Here is a 24,036-nt window from a genome sequence, read left to right as displayed (position 1 = left end):
TTCATCCGGCATATCATGTGTGCTTACCCTCTCAGAGCTGGACTATTCCAGGAAATTGCCTGTGAGACTTCTGAACATCTACTGTTCTGGGGGCAAACTGGCTTTTTTCTATATTAGGTGAATTCGGCAAAGAGATTTTTTTGCCTTAAAGGAGACACCAAATGACATTTAAAATAAAGTATCAAGTAGGGTTTTTTTTTTTCCTGTAATAAAAAAGTGATGGGTCAGATCAAGACCTGACTATAGATGCTGACATAAAGAAATATACAGAATCATAAAACCAGAATTAATGCACATTTTCTTTCTTAATATTCACCCAGAAAAAGAATTTATGAAAATAAAATAATTTTTAAATGGGGAAAAAAACTAATATAAAGTCAGGGGATTAAAATAACATACCCAAATTTTCTCCTTGTATTTTAGTTTGGATCCTAAGCACAAGTATTTATTTTTATAGACTTGAGTGTGCAGACTAAAGAGGAAGGATCATAATGTACAACAGAAAGAGCTTGGGCTTTATCGTTAATTACCATAGGGTCAGATACTTACCAGGTATATATTCTCAAGTAGATCACTTTCTGTCTCTAAGTCTTTGCTTCTCATAAATGTAAATGGGGATAAGTAAAACTCTTGCTCTATATGCTTCTCATTATAAAATCGGTAATAGGTGGTATACCCTAGAAATAGGGTAAAATAGGTAATGAATGCTGGAATTATAAATTGCCATGCAAATGATTATGCTATTGTGTCAGTTCTAGGATTGAATGAGACCCTCCAATTCTCCACAATACTAATGCCACAAAAACTTAGGAGCAATATTAAGCTGTATTGTTGGTTTGTTGAAAGAGGAAACAGAGAGAACATAGGGCACACTTTACTAGTTGACATTTCATTAGGATTGTCCTTGACGGCAATTCTGACTGTATAGGGCTATTTCTCTACTGTGCCATGTGCAAGAGGAGAGAATCATGCACAATGCCCCCGCCTCTGAGAAATATTCCATTGGCTAAGGCAAAACAGAAGAAGAGTGAGATTAAAAGTGAGTTTGCCAAAGAAAGAACATGCAAGATCTTTAATATCATCTCTGGAAGGAAGTATCATGTTTTCAGTTTATATAAATTATCATGTTTTCATTAGAACTCTCCATGTTAAAATATGAAGAAATCTGGTGAATAACTGTGGAAATACAATGATGCCAGAGAAAGTTGTATAAAAATACATGGATGTTGAGAATTTATATTGAAGCTCATCAAAAAAGAGTCTACTAGTCATCATCTTTACCTATAGATTTAGGCCATAAAATAGCCGTGGCTATTTGACATATCCAGTGAAGGAGTCTTCTAGGTAGTATCTATCCTTGAGGTTGAAACTTAGGAGACTTAGGGATTGGCTCAAGGAACAAAATGCTTTGGATTGATCAGAAACATTTAAATTTAATAGTCTGAGATGCCTGCCTTTACTTAATTGAATGACAGAAAATAATAAGCAGAGCAAAAGTAGACAATAGAGAAAAAGAAATAATGAGTAGTGTATGCCTATCTTATAAGAAAAGGCCAAATTCAAATCATCTTCTGGATTTCTGTAGCACTTTTTTTCTATCCTGTCTCCCATAGGTATGAAATAAGCAGGGAGTCCCATTATAAGTAGGAGAGTACAGTTGGTAGGAGCTCAGTTGGTTATAAATGAACTCCATACACATGCAGTAAAATGCACATTAGTCCCAAAAGATATAATTGCCTTATAAACAATACAGTTATAATAGCATAGGAAGGAAAATTTTCAAAAATTCTTTCATTTCATGCTAATATGATGTAGCTAACTATGGCAACATTTCCTGACAGGCTAAATTAAATGGTAGATTCTGAAAAAAATCCAAATTGACTTCAGAAAGGAAATGGATTAATCAATGTCTACATAAATCTAATTTTTTAAAAGGCTTTATACAATAATGGAATGTCTTTGTCTAAACTGTAATACATTTTAGTTTTGTGTTCAACCTTGGCAATGATTTATTTACTTTCAAATGTATTTATTCATGATGATGCTTAGGTAACAATCCAAAGCTTTCTATTGCTTTTCTAGTCACTAGAGTGGATGCAAAGATGCTATGTCTATATGACAGAAAGCTTAGTATATTAAAAATAAAAGCAATGTCCAAATTCACAACAGTTTTGTGATGAGAATTCTAAGTAACCCAAATAGCTAGCTACCAAGAATGCCCAATTCCCCATGTCCACAAAGAAATAAACTATGGAGCTATGCATTTACATAGCCACATATACACTGTATCTGTGTATATATTATATACTTTGACTCCAAGTTGATATAGGTTTTCTCTATTGAGCTGGACTCATGAGTAAACTCATTTCGACCCTTTAGAAAAAGAGATTATATTTGAGTCAAACATGAGCAAGTTCCTCCATGTTTTCTTACTTCTGGTTGCCTTTCTTCTTCCTATTTGTTCTTCCAAGGTAGAGACACATTCTTAGGCTGCATTAATAAAAAAGGAAGAGTCCAATGAAAGAAAAGGGAATTTCCCTAAGTACATTTAACTTTAATTCTTTTTTTTCAGAATTCCAATCACTACTGGTGACCCCACCCTATTAATTAATTGATGAGTCTGTGTCTATTGTGTCTTTGTAAATTACATAAGTGCTCTTTTTTGGGGCAGGGAGAGAGGGAAGTGGCAAGAAGCATCCTTGAATTTCTTTTGACAGTTATATTTCACTAAAATTATTGATGATATCAGTATCGTACCCTGTGGACTAATGTTTTAAGTGATGTTTTATTTTAACTCTTTATGTATATTAATAACACCCTCAGTCAGAGACCAGATGTATAAAAAAAAGTGTATTGAGAAATGTGCCAATAAATTTTCCCAAAGAACAGCATGAGTATTTGTTCAATGTAAGAAGAAATGAATGGATACACTATCTTCTGCTGGGTTCAATTAAGTCCTTCAGAATGTGTGAGGCCTAAACTAGATAGCTAATCAAGAATGAAGGAAAAAGACACTCTGAAATGTTTCCTTCCTTAGTTCATACATATTCGCCAAAACTTCTTCATAGTTAATTAAAGAAACAAACCTAAACAAGTGCTGTTGATGATGCAACTACTTTCAGAGCTTAGTAAAAATGGCCTTGCATAGAACAACTGTCTATTTGAGAGTGGATTCACTTCCTTTCAATGGAGTTCACTTAACTTGCTTTAATCAATCCTATAGTTCAGGGACACCTGAAAGCAGCTATCAAAAACACTGTGATTTCTTTCAAGTTTTTCAAAATTTCAAGGTCTACGTTCAAATCTTCACAGCAACACTCTATAAATAAAACATCAAAAAAACTTAAATATGCATATTTCACATAACTTGACCTATGCTATTAATTACCGCACTATGTTCAAAGGCCCATTAGACAATTAGATTATGATCTTATGAAATGACTTTTATTATTTTCTTTGATATGTGACTTACATGTGTTTTACCTTACAGTGAGATTTATATGTAAATTTCATTCCCTAAAACGTCTTCACTTTATTTCACATTTTAAGGAAACCCTCAAAATATTCCATAGAACACTGATTTTCCATGGAAACTGGTTGGTGTTTTAGCACAAAAGGAAAGATCATTTATCCTACTGTATAAAATGTGTTGTCTCTATCACATATTTAATTTGGTCAAAAAAATCCAACTGATCTATATACTACATATTCCCTTGTGTCAAACACAAATTCTTAGAATCTAAGTGTTTTATTGGTACATCTATTACCTATTCAAGTGCAAGAAGTTCCACAATTTTCTGAGAATAAAACATCCAAAATTTAAGACATTTTGCAAATTTGTACTTGAAGCATAATTACAAGCCTTCTATTTTTGTCAGTGTTGTGAAATTTCTGGTGGTCATCTTGTCATGCAGATTATACATAATAATGATTTTTTTGTTTGGGTTTTTTTCCTAGTTAAGTTTTCCAGTTAAGGAAAGGTCAGGCTATCCTAACGAAAAAAGTAAAATAAGAGTATTAATAGAATTTGCAACCAGATACTCATGTTACTCCAAGAATTAGGCCATTTGGTGATGATGGTCTAATGCTAGTTAGTTGGTCTAATATGACTTGAGCTCAAGTGTATTTGATCTAGATGAAGAACATTTGCCCAAGATTCAAAATGAATAGTAAAAAATGCTATAATAAAAAATTAAATTTCAGTTTAGCTGTTTGTTTTTGGCACTCGCAAAATTATCATGACTCCATAATTTTTCTGAACCTTTTCCATCTACTGTAAAAGAGACTGATGGGTTAAAATATAGAAACTAGCTAAGAAAGTATCTGTAATATTTGAGCATAAAGTCCTTGCACTTGAGTGTCAAACGTCATAAATATAGGTTCTTTCATAGGTTTACTTCTTCAAAAAGACATGACTTTAACTTTCTTGGATGCAGTGTGCAAATTTCTCTTAACAGACGCTAATCCCTGTATTCTGACTTACGTTTGAAAGTCCCAATGTATAAATCTGTGGGTTTATCTGGACTACCCAGTTATTTTTTTAAATTGAAGTATAGGTGACACACAAAATATTAGTTTCAGGCGTACAACATGGTGATTTGACAACTCTATACATTTTGCTATACTCACAAGTGCAGCTACCATCTGTTACCACACAACACTGTTACAATACCACTGACTGTATAACCAGAGTCATTTTTAAATGCAAAATAGGGGAAGTGGTTCCTTAGAAATTAAAATTAATGATTTCCTGAGGTCAACCACTACCCAACTAATCCTCATAATGATTTTGAAAAATAGTAATAAGTGTCCTCTAAAAGTAGATGCAGGCAAGTGGGCCCAGACCAGGGCTAGTGGGCCATGATTGGATTACACAGGCCCTGACTTGGCCCTTTTTGGTCATTATAACTTGAAACACCCAGATTGCCATTTTACGCAGTTTGGAATTTGCAAAGGCCAACTCTCAGAATAAATCCCTCAACTGTTGGGGAAAGGAAACTTTGTTTGGTTGCTTAATGTTTATTTTTGAGAAATAGATAAAGAGAGAGAGAGCACAAACGGGGGAGGGTCAAAGAGAGAGGGAGACACATAATCCAAAGCATGCTCCAGGCTCAGAGCTATCAGCAAAGTGCAACGTGGGACTTAAACCCACGAACTGTGACACCATGACCTGAACTGAAGTCAGATGCTTCACAGACTGAGCCACCAAGGCACAGACTTTTGTGTAAATTCCAACACAGCTCTTGGGCAAGAATGGGAAATATATATATATATATATATATATATATATATATATATATATATATAATTTTTACTCTTTATTAATTTTATAATCCCATAATGTTAGGAAATGAAATTCTGATAAATAACATTTACATTCCAGTTTTAGCTGGTGATTATTCATAATACAGAATACAGCCTTATTACATCTTAAGCAGTATAAAACACATAGATGATCTCTAATTATCCATGATCACACTTTATATGTGTGTGCACACATATACACACATACATACTTCAGGTGTACATACATACATACATACATACATACATATACTAGGAGAGAGATAGACACTAATGGTATTAATTAGCTCTGCTCAAGATCAGTGTACATAACTTTCAGAATTCATGGACCTTCTTCATAAAGAGGCAGGTATGAAATACATGCACATATGTTTGATAAAAGTTTATAGGCTTTTTTCCTTTGTTCATAATTTCAGCATTTATGTATATCCCCAATGAGTTATTTAATTATGTTCAAGGTTTTTAATGGCTATAAAAATTAGTGTTATTTGCTATGCATCCTACTGGAAATCCCTGATTGGAACCTATTCTTAAGTATGAATAGTAAGAGATAATGTTTCAGGCCTACTTACTTTTTCTTTTTTGGTATAAAAAGTTTTTAACCTGGGCACTAGACCTACCATATCTACCAATGATTTCTTTGAGACAGAATTTCTTTTGGATAATCATTTCCACTCTAAGAAACAAAAAAAAATTGAAGCCCTCAATTTCTAGATCTCCATCTTGGAAACCTTTGAATTATCTCAACTTTGTACAGGATTTTATGCTGGGAAAAAGTTTTATTGCTCTCAAGCTGAATTCTAGTAGTTATGCTTTAGGAAATGTGACATGTTCCAAGGTGTGCACTAAATCATCTGGTTTCAGGCCTGTGACATGTGTGATTATGTGAGTGAGTCACTGGTGGATATCAAAAGCATCCAGAATCTGTCTCCAGATATATCTCTGGTATACCCAGCATGATGGCTACCCATATAGCACAGTGAATTGGAAAAGGGCAGAAACCAGAGACAATGGTAAAAAGAAAGATCTTTTAGATTCTAAGAACTCAAAACTCTTCCTGTCTTTTCATCAGTTTTAATTGGGTCAATAGCTTTCATACTCTGTCCGTTCTTTAATAGGAATAATGTGAAATCTTTTTTTTTTTTCCATTCTTCCCTCAAATGCCTGCACTGAAAGTCATAACAAAATCCCCTTCGTCTCTGGTGAGAGGTAGGGAGTGTTGATCCATAAAGTGTCAGGATCCACTGGCATCCCTGAAACTTACTCCTCTGGATAAGAATTCTTCAGCAAGTGTGGATCTCTTGGAACACCACAGCAACACCCACATAGCACCCTTCCTGAACATGAGTTTGCTCCTCTGCAAAGAAAAACTCATCTTTCAGGTTGAAGCATGCTTACATGCCCAGGACGGTTAGAGTGGTGTTCCCTATTTATTCTTCTTTCAGAAGCCTCCCCTGAGGTTGTGGTCAATCAGCCCAACATACCGCAGCTCCACAGGCAGCTGTGACTGAGACACTAGGTCCAAGTTGGACCCTTCCTGCTTCTACAAGTGGGTAGCAATTCATGATCAGCAGCCACACGCCTGTGACATCATGGATCTGGCACTGCCACAGCTGCACATCACTGGTGGGAAAAGTCTGACTTGGCTTTAAACATACTTTGTGTAAATATGCTTAAGAAATTGATCTTTGTCTGCCTGAATCTGTATGATGACTTTTTCCAGACTGATGTCCAGCTGATTTCTTCTCTAATTCTAGCCTTATGATTTCTGCCCTTTATGCAGTCAGACTATGAAATGATCTTAGCTGCTGTCCTGGTTATAGACTATTTTGATCTATGTGAACTGTACAAGTGTTTGTATCTCTCTAACCCAAGAGCTTTTCTTTTGCTCAGTGGTCAGTTCCAACAGTCTAAACCCTTTATGATCAACTCTAGGATTAACTAGAACATTTCAAACACTTCTATCATCTGCTTATAAAACACAATTGTATTATCCAACACCACTGCGGCTTGATCTTCAAGCCGAGCAAGTTCTTGCCATTCCCACAAAATTTAACTTTACTATTCTCTTCAGACTGCAGAACTGGTCAGATCAACTTGAGTTCATTTATAGAAATTAAAATTTCCTTCTCTAAATAAAAAATGAATAAATAATAAAAAATAAAAACAAATAAAAATACGCTTCTCAAATGATCTCATAAATACCATTTTTCACTTTAGTCAGAAGAAAAAAAAAGTATTTTACCAAGAGAATGCTAATTCCTTTATTTTGTAGCAATCCTTGCTTAGGAGGATTCTGTAATTCAGTTGCATTTTCAAAAATGTTAGTGCCACAAATTTATTGCTGAAATTCCTACTAAAGAGAATAAAATGTTACATGTTTAGAGTTCGATTCATTATTCCTCTTTCCTCACTAAAAGATATATTTTGTACTATGTATTTTATAATATATATAATTATAATTCACAATGATAGGTGATTTTTAAGAAACAAAACTACAGAAATATAGTGAAGCAAACTATATTTTGCTTTAGTGAAAAGATTTAATTTAATTTTCTAGTCTTCCCTTGGTTGTCTAAATTTCTCATGTATGCTATTACGGCCCTTGCTGTCTCTCTACCCACAGTTCCCTTCCTCAAACGTATGCCTGCATGACCCCTTCACTTACTTCAGTCCTGTATATAAATATCACTTTTCTTTTTTTCCTCTAAGTTTATTTATTTTGAGAAAGAGAGAGAGAGAGAGAGAGAGAATGAGTGAGCAGGGGAGGGACAGGAAGAGAGAGAGAGAGAGAGAGAGAGAGAGAGAGAGAGAGAATCCCAAGCAAGCTCCATGCTGTCAACACAGAGTGCAACATGGGGCTCAATCTCACAAACCATAACATCATGACCTGAGCTAAGATCAAGAAGCCAATGTTTAACTGACTGAGCTACCCAAGAGCCCCTAAAATCACTTTTCAATGAAGTTTTCCTGAACTACTCTATTTAAAATTGCAACTTTATTTCTCAACTCTTCTTTTTGCCTTTAATTTTCTCCATGAGAATTATGTTTTACTCACTTATTAATTTGTCCTTAAAACAGAGGCCACCAAAAGAAATTTCATAGTATAAATTCAAATACATTTAAATATAGAAATTCAAATAAATTCAGATTCAAATATATTCAAAATATAAATCATTTTCCTTAGCGGCAGAATATCACCGTCAATATTCTCATACTCTTATACAGAACAACCTTTGAAGAAATTATTTCCAACTATCCTTGGGATGTTCATGTAATCAAGTCCTAAACAATGAAACATAATGGCCAGAAGGAACTCTCATAAAATCTCTTTAAAACAGGGAAGGAAAAATACATCTTTTTATTTTTTACTGCATCTCGCCTATAGTAAATATTCAATGTTGGAAATGGAACAACTACTTGTAGCCATTAGGTGATAAGCATGAGGACAAAGCCACATGCTAAGAGAGGACATATCAATCACTGATGGTATTGGCACTAGACTCCCTTTTTTCCCTTGTTATGTGAGAATAACAGTCCCTCAACTGATTAGGCCACTATTATTTGGTTCTCTATTAAGGCCATCCAACATAAATTCCAGACAATACAAAGCTAAAAAAAAAAAAAAAAAATCTCACAAAGCTCTCTACCTTCTTCCTGAATTCCAACCGATACCCTGCTTGAGAGTTGCACTCTAGAATTGTAAACTAGGTTACAGACATATAAGCAACAAGTTCACATATAAAATAAACATCACAATACTACAGGTTTTATTTTCTGATCAGTATTTTTACTACAGAGTTGTAGGCAAGCTGTGTAACACTGGAAAGAACAAAACGTGGGGGTCAGAATTTGAAAAGTTTACCTAAGATTTGCTAATGAATAGTCTGGGTCTGCAAGATTATCATATAATCACTCTGGATCTCAGCTTCCTCAACTATAAAATTTTTGAGATTGCACTTTAAATCCTCTAAAGCCTCCTGTAGTTCTAATACTGTATTTGTTTCTGGGCTGTTTGACACCTCGTGCTGCCGATGATTGATGTATAAGTTTGCATTAAGAATAGAGCAGAAGAGTCAAATTAGCCTAGATTATCCAACTCTAATTTAGGTGATTATGGTTATTCCTTCACTCCCACAAAACCATGTGAAGGCTTTATGTCAGATATTTAGTACATTTTATTCACCAGTTAGGAAGCTATTTTAACACTTGCTAATGACACCCGCTATCTTCTATCAGTGAGTTTCTGAACTACTGCTGGCAGATTAGATTGTATTTACTACATCTATTTCTAGCACATGGTCAGACTGACCTGGCATAGCATCTTTGTTGGTGAGAGTGAAAAGTTGATGGGACGGTATTTGTCAGACTGAAGAAGAACTCAGAAAATCTAATTTCAAAAAACTACATAAAGCCAATACCCTAACTCACTTCTGGAAGCTGCTTTTTTGTACACTACACTAGAAACATCATGCCATTGCCTTATTAAGTGGCAATTACATTGATGGAAAATGAACTCCAAAGGGCATCTATTTCCATTTCTTTTGCTCATTGCCCCATCCCAAGGGCCTAGGACACTCTGTGGCACAGAGTAAGCATTCAAGAAATAGTTGTTCAATTGAATCTAATAAAAATGGTTCAGTTCTTACTGTTTCTTTGGAAGAAAACTGCTGCATTTAGGGCAGACAATTTCCAAATTTAAAAACCAACAACTCATTTTATTAAAAGCAGAAAACCAATCTTCTGATAAAATATAAAATGCATGTTTTGAGAATATAGTAAATACATTTTTCTGATTCTTGCTCAAGTTAGAGTCACTGGGGGGGGGGAACTCAATGCCGTAACAAATTTCAAAATGCACAAATATTAAATGCATAAATTGTGCCTCTTTAGTCACTAAGTATATACACATGCTATCACTAAAAACTCAGCTCAAATTCGTGGGCATGAATGGTATAAGAAAGAGATCTGGCTTCCCAGTGTCCATCACAGAAAGGGTGATCTTGCTATGCAGGTGCTGATTATTAATCTGGAGGGAAGCAAATACGATGAGGATATACCACTGAGATGCAGTACAATCAAGCCAGTTCCATGAGTGAACAGGGTAGAGAAGTAGGAGCATTGACTGGGAGGTTTTCTTTAATTAAGCATTGATTATAATGAACATCACTATAATAACATAATGATGTACTAAGTTGCAATTTAGTAAAATAAACATAAATAGGCAGCATTTTCCCATCATTCCATGGGACATCAACTGGAATTGAAATGTAGTTTGATATATTACTAATTCTAGAGGACCATATTTAAGTTATTTACTCTTTTGTGGAAGTAGATTAAATTTGCTAACCACGTGTACTTAAAAATCTTCCTCTCTAGGGGCACCTGGGTGGCTCAGTTGGTTAAGCATCTGACCTCAGCTCTCAGGTCACAATCTTACAGTTGGCGAGTTCAAGCCCCATGTCGGACTCTGTGCTGACAGCTCAGAGCCTGGAGCCTGCTTAGGATTCTGTGTCTCCCTCTCTCTCTGCCCATTCCCCACTCATACTTTGTCTCTCTCTCTCAAAAACAAACATTTAAAAAAAATCTTCCTCTCTAGGAATTCTAACAGATGTCTTATGATAAAGTGCCCCAAACCTTCTTTAAAAGCTTCATGTTTGACACTTAAAACGAGTAACATGCTCACAAATATATTTAATATACATGACCTAAGTTTTACACTTTATAAGGGCAAAGGACAGAGATACCTTTTGGGTGTGGGGGGGGGGGGAGATTCTGGGGGGTGGTTAGGACTGGGAAGCAACAGAAATGTAGGTATCTAAACACTTTTAGTGGGAATTGTCCCCTTTGTTAGTACTATTACCTTAATACTAACACTCCCCTACTTACTCCACTCCCACCTATTCCTCTAACTTCCTCTCCCACCTTTTTCTCCCTCCAATGACACTGTTTTTCTTGTAGATCTTGAGTACACCAAGCACACTCTCACTTCATGGTGTTTCCATTCTTTGCTCTCTGTGTAGAATAATATTCAGTCATTTGTCCTCATAGTTTACTCCCTCCCATCCCTGTGTAATTCTAGTCTATCTTCAAATATCACCACATTAATGAAGGCTTCAGCTACTGCTATATGACAAGTAGCATTATTTCTCACTTTGGATTTCCTGGTTTGACTTTACTATCCTTCAGAGCATGTATCAGTACTGCATATTATGTATTCATTTACTTCTGATTGTTCTTGCCTAAGAATATAAGCTCTATGAGAGTTACAGTCTGTTTTCTCCACTGTATATCCACAGCACCTCAAATGGTGCCTGGGATGTGGTGTCAGTTCATGAAATGCTACTTGGATAAATAAGTGATTGTACACCTAATTTTTTTAAGTGTATTTATTTATTTTGAAAATGAGAGACAGTACAAGCAGGGGAGGGGCAGAGAGAGAGAGAGAGAGAGAGAGAGAGAGAGAGAGAGAGAGAATCCTAAGCAGGCTCCACACTGTCAGCGCATAGCCTGATGCAGGGCTCAAACCCATGAACCATGAGCTCATAACCTGAGCTAAAATCCAGAGGTGGATGCTTAACTGGTACCCGCCCCAGGCACCCCAATGATAGTAAACATTAAAGTCAGCCCACTCAGGGGCGCCTGGGTGGCTCAGTCAGTTAAGCATCTGACTTCGGCTCAGGTCATGATCTCACGGTTCATGGGTTCGAGACCCACATCAGTTCTGTGCTGACAGCTCAGAGCCTGGAGCCTGTTTCAGATTCTGTCTCTCTCTCTCTCTCTCTCTCTCTCTCTCTCTCTCTCTCTCTGCGCCACCCCCACTTGCACTCTGTCTCCGTCTCAAAAATAAGTAAACATTAAAAAACAAATTTAAAGTCAGCCTACTCAAACATATTGCACTTCTGAGATAATCTTCAGCTTTGATAGCCATGGTACTACCTGATTCTCCAAGATCTTTCCAATGAAAATATTTCCTTTTAGGCAGTTTTCTAGCATTTCAATGTCTCCTTTGATCATCCTCTCTCCTAAGTTTCAGCATTCAAGTTCAATTTAATGAAGATGTCGGATTAAAGGATAGTCCTACAAGCCATACTAAAGCCATACTAAAGCCTACATAAGTAAATAGAGGTTTTAGGCTGCGATAAAAATAATATAATGTGATTTATTTCTTTTCTAAATTTATATCAATCCTATATTCAAGACTATATCATTGTCAGCTCAGCTGCTAGAGAACTCCCTTGCCTGCAGACCCTAACTATCTATTGCAAAGTTTCTTCTCTAATATTACAACTCCTGCTGTGTTATCCAAGTATCTGCCTGAACCTTCCCTTGTAATGGTAGCTGTTTGGGGACAGGGAAAGGGAAAAAAATTTTATGGCTCTGTTCTGAATGAATTCTGGCAATCTATCACACTCTCTCTGCAGTTCTGCCCAAGCTTGTATGATGTTTTGTTTTGTTTTGCTTTCTCCTTGATTGCTAGGATATCAACAGTAACAGTTGATGTTGATCTTAAAGTGCTTTAGGAGTCCATGTATGAAAGACGAAAAAACAATCTGAATCATGGAAACATGAATGTGATTCCTGATAACTTACTAGCTGAGAGGATTTTAGGAAAACCATTTAACTTCCCTGAAATGGTTTGCTTCATCTGCTAAGTACCAGTCATAATATTTCATAGGAATATTGTGATAATTATATGAAATAATATATGTAAAGTATCTGGAACATAGTTAATGCTCAATGAATATTGTCTAATTAAGAACAGATTAGTTTGACTAATAAGATTACTAAGTGTCATGAAAATGCAAAGAAAAAAAGAGGAAGTGCAAAAGCAAAAGTGATAATAAATGAAAAAAGAAAGGTGATTATAAACTAAGAGAAAGAAGACAAATTCATATATATATTGAAGCCATGAGCAGGAGAGTAGGATCAGGAAGTCAAGAGATTATTTGTATTAGAAAGGACTCAAAAATTCAAGTATTTTGTGTGATAGCTGCTTTTTTTGAGATTAGAGCATATGAGAACACTGTTCTTAGACACATAATTAATCTACAAAATCAGTTTTGGGAAACATTGAGCAAATGATCATGAATCAATCATATTATTATGAATTATTATATAATCATTATTATGAAAAATCCATACTTATTAAAGTAGAAATGATATAAATAATCACTACACTGGGATAATTATTACTTCCTTGAAGTGTATGTAACATTTTCAAAGGTGGAAAATGCTGTCCTCTCAAGGGCTTAGTAACATATTTTTGAAAATAATTTAAGCAAATTTTTAAATAAAATATTAACTAAGATAGTGCTTTTACAAAAGCAAACAACAAAAAAATCACAATAATTTATTATACCTCTTAAACTTTGTATTAATCTTTCTGAAACTATTCACTGACACCTGGTTACTTTTCCCACCTCTTTTCTTTCCACTGCTCCTTATTACAAAATAAGTTCTGTTTATACTCACTTCTTTTCATTCCTCTAATTGGCCATTCTCACTTTCATCAACATACGGGAAACTCCTTGGATCCTAACCTAAACACACCCTTCAGGAAGCCTTCCTTGATCTCTCTAGCTGGGACCATCTGCTTTCCCTAACTCTCATGGAACCAACACTCAGGAGCTCCTCCACCAAATACCTATAATACTGTAATTGCTTACTTAGTAGACTCTACCCACAAAGACAACAAATTCTTTGAGGCCAAGGTATCTCGCTCAATAAATATTTTTAAAAATAAACTTGGGTTTAAAAAAAAAAGGACGTTAGACAGATATGCTTATAGGATAAGAAATTCTAGGGGCGCCTGGGTGGCTCAATTGGTTAAGCATCTGATTTTGGCTCAGGTCATGATCTCAACATTCCCTAGTTCGAGCCCCATGTTGGGGTCTGGGCTGACAGTTCAGGGTCTGAAGCCTGTTTCGGATTCTGTGTGTGTTTCTCTGTCTGTCTCTGCCCCTCCCCTGCTTGTGTTCTGTCTCACTCTCTCTCTCTCTCTCTCTCTCTCTCAAAAATAAACATTAAAAAAAATTTTTAAAAAAGAAATTCCAATATAGGCACACATTCATTTGTCTACAAATTTGGACGTGTTCTTCATAATGTGATTAAAAACAATTTGTCACCTCAGCTTGCCTTTTCATCAAGTTCAAGGAAGTTTGCCTTAGGAAGTCTGTGGGTTAAGCAGATATGTCATCATGAAAGAATAATATTTGTTCTGAGCGTGCACAGTCTTTCCAAAAATATCCCTTATGAGTTCATAGGGGAAGACCCACTCCTTGCTTACTGAAAAACAGTAAGTAAGTAACTTCAAATCTGTTACCAGGATATATAGCAACTGAACAAGTCAATAGAGTACAGAATTAATCCATAAGATTTAAGGGAATGCACCAAATGACAGAGTATTCATCAGAGTGTTATAAGATTAAGTAGCCTTATCTTGTCCAAAAATATATATTCAGTGTATATGCTGTACAAGGCACTCTACTGGAGTTGTGCAGAATAACTTCCAAAATTTAAATAGAACATAAATACATGCACACATACACATATACACACAGCCATCTATGTTGTCAAGTAGAATGGGATAAATTCCTTAGGAAGTAGATATATTGCCTTATGAGTTCAGACAACGGGATGATCAGTTCTTGCTAAAAATATCAGAATAGATGTATATTCATGAAATGTGTGGAATACAACCTCAGCCTTAATGGGAGAGAGTGATAACAGGACACTACATGAGTGTCTATGAAAAGTGCGACTAAAGTAGAGACTGTGACACAGAAGGTAGGGTGTATATTTGGGAAATTTTAACAGTGTGTCAAGTCCATGCAGAAATACAATAAGACATAAAGAAAAGTTTGTTCTGATACAGCAACAGTTCTGAATAATGGGTAAGGATTTTGGATGTGGTGAGACCATTTCATCAAAGAAGAAATGTGATTAGATTTCTCAATGAGAGTTTTCCTTTGGAGAACTTTTGTTTCAAAGTAGAAAAAGAATTAGAAATTAACTACAAGATGTTTAAACTGATACTTCTGATACATATCCATGGCTCATTGTAGTGACACGATCAACAAACCAAACCTGTCAAAATTGGAGGAACATTTGTTAAAATGCACATAAATGTCATCTTTTTTTTTTTTTGATAACTACTCATTTAATCAAGACCAATAATAAACAAACATCTTTTTGGGAGGAGTGGAAAATGGGTTAAAATCTCAAGGATAACATCAGATACAAACACATCATTATGTCAACCACCTTAGGGATGATTCATGTACCAAAATGGAAAAACGAGATTTATTCTTATCTTCCCTTCTTGCTCATTTGTAATTTCTCTCTCTGACAGTGAGAAACCCTGGCTCCCATCTACTATCAATTCATTTACTGTTCATCTCCCACATGCATGTAAAGGAGTTTCTGAATTAACCTACACCACCATGAGAAATAAATTTCCCAACTTGAGCCCAGTGCTTATGAATGATTCCTTCTGCCTTACCCTTACAGTTTCCAGCCAAAACATCATTTTCCAAAGTTCTAGTTTTTAGTGAATATGCATAAGGCTGATACTAACATCTATCTACAGATTTTTCTATGAACGTGAGTTTTCAGAGGAAATGAGGCATTTCAAAAATGGTGGGTGCTTAATAAGGAGGAATGAGAGATCTAGGAACATGCCAAGTTACTAGTTTGAATTATGTTTGGCTGAAGGAAAGAGAACAACTCAGAGTGCTGTAAATAATAAAGAATTTGATTTTGTTTTTCTCTCATGGGAAATTCTGGAGATGGTGGTTCTAGTACTGGTACCCTCTATGGAACCAAGCCTCTTTCTTGCTGGTCAGTCACTCAGTTCTCTTTGTCAAGCAACCACATAAACCAAAAGGCTGTATCAGCTCCCGCCGTCAAGTCATCATTCCAACCAGCAGAACATGGAAAGGAAAAAGAAGAATGTGACTCTCTGTTTAGGAAAATTCCTAGAATTGCACAAACCACCACCACGTACATCTCATTGGCCAAAACCTCATCATGTGTGCACACCTAGCACCAAGGGATGCCTGGGAATAGAATTTCTATTCTTGTCACCCACAGGATTCTACCTAAAGTTTGAGGAATAGAATACTACTCGAGTACGAATGACAACTGTGGAACATTACTCAGCTAGTTTTGTCCATATAGCTAAGTTCTAGGCAATGAAATGTATGAAGAAGAGATGCATGGAACATCTGGGAGAAAATGATATATATTTTTTCTTTTTTTAATGTTTATTTACTTTTGAGAGAGAGAGAGAGAGAGACAGAGACAGAGCGTGAATAGGGGAGGGTCAGAGAGAGGGAGACACAGAATCCGAAACAGGCTCCAGGCTCTGAGCTGTCAGTACAGAGCCTAATGCATGGCTCGAACTCACGGACTGTGAGATCATGACCTGAGCTGAAGTCGGACACTTAACTGACTGAGCCAGCCAGACACACCTATACATATATTTTTTCTTTTTCTCTTTTCTGGTGGCTAGAATGTAAACAGGATGGCTGAAGCTTGAATAAATAAATTTGTCCATAAGTGAAATTTAAGAATAGAAGGCTACCATGATATCTTCTATGAGACACAAAGACAGAACTATGGGACTCCAGTAGTCAGTCCATAATTGTCTACTTCTAGACTAGAGAGAGAAATTTCTTCATGAGAGAGAAATTGACTTCTGTCTCTTTTATGCTACTGTTATTTTAAGTTTTATGTCAAAGAAAAACCTAATTCCAAAAACATACAGAGAAAAACAAATCATCTGTCTCTTTCATTGTAACTTCATCCAAGTTGCTACCATGATAGGTAGGGTTGTTTTGAAAGTTACCAAGGATCAAAGTAGGACTAACTGGTGCTTTTACAAGTAATTAAATGTCATTTCATAGATCGTTTACTGAATTTCTAATCAGTATCTGACACTGTGCTAGGCATCAAGGATGTAGTGTAAGCTTAACTATAATGGCCCTGACTTCCTAAAATAAAAGAATAAATATTTCAGGGGCACGTGGGTGGCTCAGTGGGTTGAGTGTCCGACTTTGGCTCAGGTCATGATCTCACAGTTGGTGAGTTTGAGCCCCACATCGGGCTCTATGCTGACAGCTCAGAGCCTGGGGCCTGCTTCAGATTCTGTCTGTCTGTCTGTCTGTCTGTATCTCTCTCTCTCTCTCAAAAATAAACATTAAGAAAAAATTTTAAGAACAAATATTGTCATAAGGCAATTTTACAAAAAGTAAAAAAAGGTAAACGTATAATTTGGAAAAAATTCTATGAAAGAAAGGAAGAGAAAGAACTTTCAGGCAGTCAGAGTTGCCATATGTGGAACTGACTACTTTTATCACTTCTTATTGTTGGTTTTCAGGCACAGACTGAATGACAGCTTGGGAATGTGGTGAATAAAATGTGTAGAAAGCAGCCTCCCTGAAATTGAAAGTCATGCTCAAACTATGATTTGAAATCTTACAGAAATTATTCTCTAAATCCTAAAGTTGTTTAAGGAATAAATTCTAAACGCTCTGTTTTATATGTTATCTTATGTATCTCATTAAATGCTTTTGTGTGCTGGTTCATGAGTACCTTGATAGATATTATGGTATTAAAAGGAGTATATTTAATTCCAGATTTATACTTCAGCTCCCTCAGGAGTTAGGATGCCTTTTATCTTTCTCCATGAGATTTGATGCAGGTGTTGCATATATTAGCTGCTTAATGAATATGCATTGCTGAGTTAACTCATCTGGTCTCAAGCTGGTGCTCAATTAAACCTCTAGGAAGCCAGCTAATTCCAAAAAGACATTAGTTACAGGTTCACAATAGATATTATTTGGGAAATTCAAAGAAAACAGTATAAAAATCTGATAATATAATTGCCTTATTAACCCTGTAAAGTTTCTTCTTCCATTGAAACTAGCACAATGCCTCACGAACAGCTGATGTGAATGTTTTGTTTTGTTTTTTAACATTCTGCTGCAACATTAGGATGAAGATATATACTGATGTGCTCTTATTAATTCTAAAGTTGGTGCGTTTACTCATTAGACTGGGCAATCTATTCCACATTCTAAAGCTACTTGAAATTTAGGTTGGCAGTCAAAGGTAACTTACAAGTGATCTCTAGGTTTACTTTTAGAAGGAATTTTCATCTTTAAATGCTTCCCTGTAGCATTTCATTCCCTCTCTCTCTCCCTCTCCCTGTCTCTCTCTCTCTCTCTCTCTCTCTCTCTCTCTCTCTCTCTCTCTTTCTCTCTCTCTCTCTCAATAGTATTGGTTTTTCTCTCCATTACCAATTCAGAATAATGTAACAATGTGACTTAGTCAACTTATAAAAGAGGTTCTAATGCTTAAAAATAAATTAAGTGACAAAATTATATTAAGAGCTTGAGGGCACCTAACAGTATAGATTTTTCTAAAAGCAACATATAATCTAAATTAAAACTATACCAAGTTTCAAGGAAATCATCAAAGTGTTATTTTCGTCTACAGCCTCTAACAGAGAAATGTGCTGATGAACATTATAGAAGCAACATTAATGGACAGAAACTCGAGATGAAGGTAATTCAGTGAAGGAGTGACTGATCTCATAGTGTCTTCCAATGATCACTAGCTATTTGGGATATATTAGAACCTACATAAATGCACACACACACACACACACACACACACACACACACACACACATGCTCACACAAATGCTTTGTGAATACATCACTTTGGGAACTGCTGGGTGACAGAGTATGAAGTATTATTGTAACATAAACCTGAGCTTTCTTTGTTTTTGTAAATCATTTCATGTGACTTATTTTGAATGAATCATCCAAACCAAAGCAAGTTGTACTTCATTTTAAGAATTTACCTCGAGGGGCACCTGGGTGGCTCCCTCGGTTGAAAGTCTGACTTTGGTTCAGGTCATGATCTCGTGGTTTGTGGGTTCCAGCCCCGCGACGGGCTCTGTGCTGACAGTTCAGAGCCTGGAGCCTGCTTCAGATTCTGAGTCTCCCTCTCTCTCTCTGCCCCTCCCCCATTTGTGCTTTGTCTCTCTCAAAAATAAATGTTAAAAAAATTTTTAAATAAATAAATAAATAAATACGAATTTACCTCTATTTTATGAATTTAAGTTATTGGTTAAATATAATAATGATAATAATAATAATAATAATAATAATAATTAATAATGCCTACCTGATATAGTTTATATAACTTCTAAGTTAGGAAATATATGCAATGACCAAGAATAGTTTTTGATAAATTACACATAAAAATGATCATCATAGCTATTATGTACTTTACTTTTATGTTCATGTCTCTTTAGATTATATATTTAAACATATTTAGATAAACATATAAAAAGATAATTCTGGAATAATATGGGTGTTTTTCCCTTTTGTTACGCTTTATGGTAAATTTAACTTTCAAGAGACAAAGGAAATACCATGATTGTTATGCAAGTGCCAGAACACATGTGTCCCCCAGGCACACATACTGCTCATGTAGTTTCAACAACGACTATGTACAAACTAGAGGAGAAACCTCCTGCTCTTAGAAGCACATCCTATACCACAGTTCTCAGTATTTTTATTCCCAAGTTTGATGAAAGGTACAAAAACTCTCACCAATATTTCTGGTCTGTGATACAGAAGAGTATGTATTTGAATTGATAGGTATGTGGTTGGGAGCAGAGATTTAAGTGGTGATGGTATGAGTACAATTTAAAAGGACTTCATATTTGATTCTGATAAGTTGTCCTAGTATATTAAAAGGCTATAGAATTATAGAACCATGACTTGATAAATCTATTCTAAATTGATCATGATGGCCTTTTTAATACCCAAAAGTTATGACTTGTCTTTCTGTAAAATACGATTAGATTTACACTGAATCAGGAAGTAATAGGATATAAGAAAAAACAGCTATTTAAGCAAGTTTTTTATTAAAAATAAGGTTCACATAGGGGTGATCTCAGCCAAAAAAAAGTGGCACCATGTATAAAAGTATAAATTTAGCACATAGTTTTGAAAATGACTTTTCATGTTTAATTCAGAGAAAAAGAATGAGGGGGTTCTGGTCAATAGGGAGAAAGTCTAAAGGGAAAAAGAGCAGCTATTTAGAGATATTGTGAAGGAAAAATATAATGGCCTTGAACCATTTGAGGAAAAAAATGAACTTAGCCCTTAAAAACCAAAATGGACTCAGGAAATTGAGAGCTTAAAAGGAATTTTTTTTCATGAAATGACTATAGCTGCGCATAATAACATTATTCTGATAAATGAACCAACTGCAGATTCCCACAAATAGTTCTTAACAAGAATCAACTTATGTTAATTCTATATTCACAGTTCCACTGAATTTTGCACTTTAAAAGTAGTAGGAATATGTTACTTAGAAAGACTTGATTTAGGACATTAAAGCTCTGGGAAGCTTAATCAATAGAGAAGATTCATCTATAAGGAATTTAAACTCCAGCTAAGAAATAAAATACCTATCACTGAAGAAAGACAATAATTATAAAGGAAAATCTCACCCTTTGCCAAATGCTTATTAATCACCTCAAGATTTCAAGACCCAGATTAAATGTCCTTCTCTGTGAAATTTCCTTTTATTTTCAGAGTGGAATTACTTATTCCTCTTCTAATGTTTAACATTCAAAAGATTAGAATCATTCAGTCACTATTTATCAACAGCTGTGTGGCACACAGTATATTGTGTTGGAGACATAAACAAACAACAAAAGAAATCTGCCTTAAGAAACCTGAATCCCGGGGTGCCTGGGTGGCTCAATCGGTTAAGCATCTGACTTTGGCTAACATCATGATCTCAGAGTTTGTGCGTGTGAGCCCCACATCGGGCTCTATGCTGACAGCTCAGAGCCTGGAGCCTGCTTCAGATTCTGTGTCTCCCTCTCTCTCTGCCCTCTCCTGCTCATGCTCTGTCTCTCTATGGCTCTCAAAAAATAAATAAACATTAAAAAAAAAGTTTAAAAAAAGCAATGAGAAATTCTACATGTAAATATATTAATCTGAATATATTTTAATGAACACAAAAATAATTGTTCAAAAATGCACAACTACCTGATATTGTTTAGTAATTCAAGGAAAAAAGGTATGAAGGGGAAATATTAAGAGATTATTAAACTTTTCTATATAAAATCTGCATTGTTTGAATAGTAAAAACAAGCATAAATTACTTTGTTTAATGAATAATTTATTACCAAGAGAAGTATATATAAATGGCAATCATATTTTTAAAATCTATCACTCTGGTACATTAAACATATTTAAAGAAGTCTCTTCATAATTACTGCATTTAACTAGTTTTAAAATGCTTACACATTCCAAAATTCTATTGATAATATTTCAGCATCATGTAGATCTTCAGTTGAAAACAAACCATTTAAAAACATCTTTACTCCCAGAGCAATCAGTCATTAACAAACCACATACTCGCTTACACAAACAATCCTATTTCAATTAGTAAAAAATACTCAGTCATTATTAGGAAAAAGCCCATAGTAATCTGATGCCAGTTTTAAATTTTAATTAATATGAAAAGCCTTCTTATGAATATGGAAAATAAATTTGTGTGCCATTTTTGGAAATGGAATTATTTTAATTTAAATTAACTAACAATGCATTGTATTTCTAGTATCTATTATATCTTCCAAAGAAATCACTGTATGGATCTGGATTATTTATCAGTATTAAAGAAATTGTTTTTATGATAAACTGATGTACAGTATTTTATGGCTATAAAGTATCAGTGGGCCAATAAACACTTGCTTTATAAATACATCTTGAATGACAGAAGAAAATCCAGTGATTATAGGTTTCTTAAAAGCATAAACATTGTACTGTTCCATGTGTTTATCTAGTAAAGTATCACTCTACTTAAAATTGCATGCATTGGGGCGCCTGGGTGGCGCAGTCGGTTGAGCCTCCGACTTCAGCCAGGTTGCGATCTCGCGGTCCGTGAGTTCGAGCCCCACGTCGGGCTCTGGGCTGATGGCTCAGAGCCTGGAGCCTGTTTCCGATTCTGTGTCTCCCTCTCTCTCTGCCCCTCCCCTGTTCATGCTCTGTCTCTCTCTGTCCCAAAAAAATAAATAAACGTTGAAAAAAAATTTAAAAAAAAAATTGCATGCATTGATAATATTGATGACCTCCTAGTACTGTAAATGGAAATTTCCCTACTCCCATGGAAAAAGCTCACATTAGGAAATTTGCTCCTATGATTAGTTTCATTTTCCATTATCAAATTTTCCCTCTCCACTGGGTAACCTCATCCATATGCAAACATTCTTATGTCCCTATTAAAAAAGAAAAATCATAAAAAAGCAAAAATAAGAAATTTTCCCATTATCCTGCATGCCTCTAGACACTACCCCATCTCTCTCTTCTGCTTTCAGATAAACTTTCAAAGTTTTTATAAATTCTGCCTCCACTCCTCATCTCATAATTTCTATTCTAAGCACTCTCCCTGGGCTTCTCTCACCATTGCACTGAGATTACAGTTTCACAAATGACTTCCCAGTGGTTATTGACATTGCTTCCTTTGCTTATTCTATCCTGACCTGCACTCTTAGCATCACTGTTTCCCCTTCCCTTTCCTCAATTTTGCTTTCTGCATACTTGTTCTTAGTATCCTTCCCTGATTTCCACTCATCTGTTTTCTTAAATACGAAGATTTACTTCTGTGTCTGTCCCTTTTTGCGGGTCATCTCATCAAGTTCTGTGGCTCTAAACACCATATTTGTGCCAATAACTCCCAAATCTATGAATTCAATTACTACCTGTCCCAAGAACTCTGGATTCATGTATTCATATCTGCTTTCTTTTGTGCCCACTGGGATATGTAATATGCAAACTTAATGAGGCTAAAACAAAACCTGTGATACCCACCAACAACCTTCCACCTACACTGAGCTACTCTTCCCTCCATCATATCCTTCCATAGCTCTGGGGAAGCAAGCAGCATTATAATCAAATAAATTACTCTTCTGTCCCCTCTTCCTCCATTCCACCAGCAAATCATGATAGCTTTACCTCAGAACAAATCCCAATGCCTACCTCATCTCTCCATCTCTTCGTCTCCCATCCTAGCCAGGTCATTATTCTCCATCTCTTTAGTATTGCTCCCTTGTGAACAATTTTCCTTGGAGTAACCTAGATGCTCTTTTAAACACAGATCATGGTGGCTATAGTTAACAATACTATATTGTATAGTTAAGTACTACTAGAGAGTAGATCTTTTTTTTTCAATATATGATATTTATTGTCAAATTTGTTTCCATACAACACCCAGTGCTCATCCCAAAAGGTGCCCTCCGCAATACCCATCACCCACCCTCCCCTCCCTCCCACCCCCATCAACCCTCAGTTTGTTCTCAGTTTTTAACAGTCTCTTATGCTTTGGCTCTACTAGAGAGTTGATCTTAAATGTTCTCACCACCAAAAAGGAAAGAAAGAAAGAAAGAAAGAAAGAAAGAAAGAAAGAAAGAAAGAAAGAAGAAAGAAAGAAAGAAAGAAAGAAAGAAAGAAAGAAAGAAAGAAAGAAAGAAAAGAAAAGAAAACAGAAAAAAGAAAGAAAAAAGAAAAGACAAAAAGAAGAAAAAGGAGCCATGTGAAATGACAAATGTATTAACTATCTTACTGTGATAATTATTTCTAAATATATACATATATCAAGTCATCACATTGTACACCCTCAACCTACAACAATGCT

The sequence above is a fragment of the Prionailurus bengalensis genome, chromosome B1, assembly GCF_016509475.1.
Source record: "Prionailurus bengalensis isolate Pbe53 chromosome B1, Fcat_Pben_1.1_paternal_pri, whole genome shotgun sequence".
NCBI classification, from domain to species: domain Eukaryota; kingdom Metazoa; phylum Chordata; class Mammalia; order Carnivora; family Felidae; genus Prionailurus; species Prionailurus bengalensis.
Note: the sequence above shows the minus strand (reverse complement) of the source record.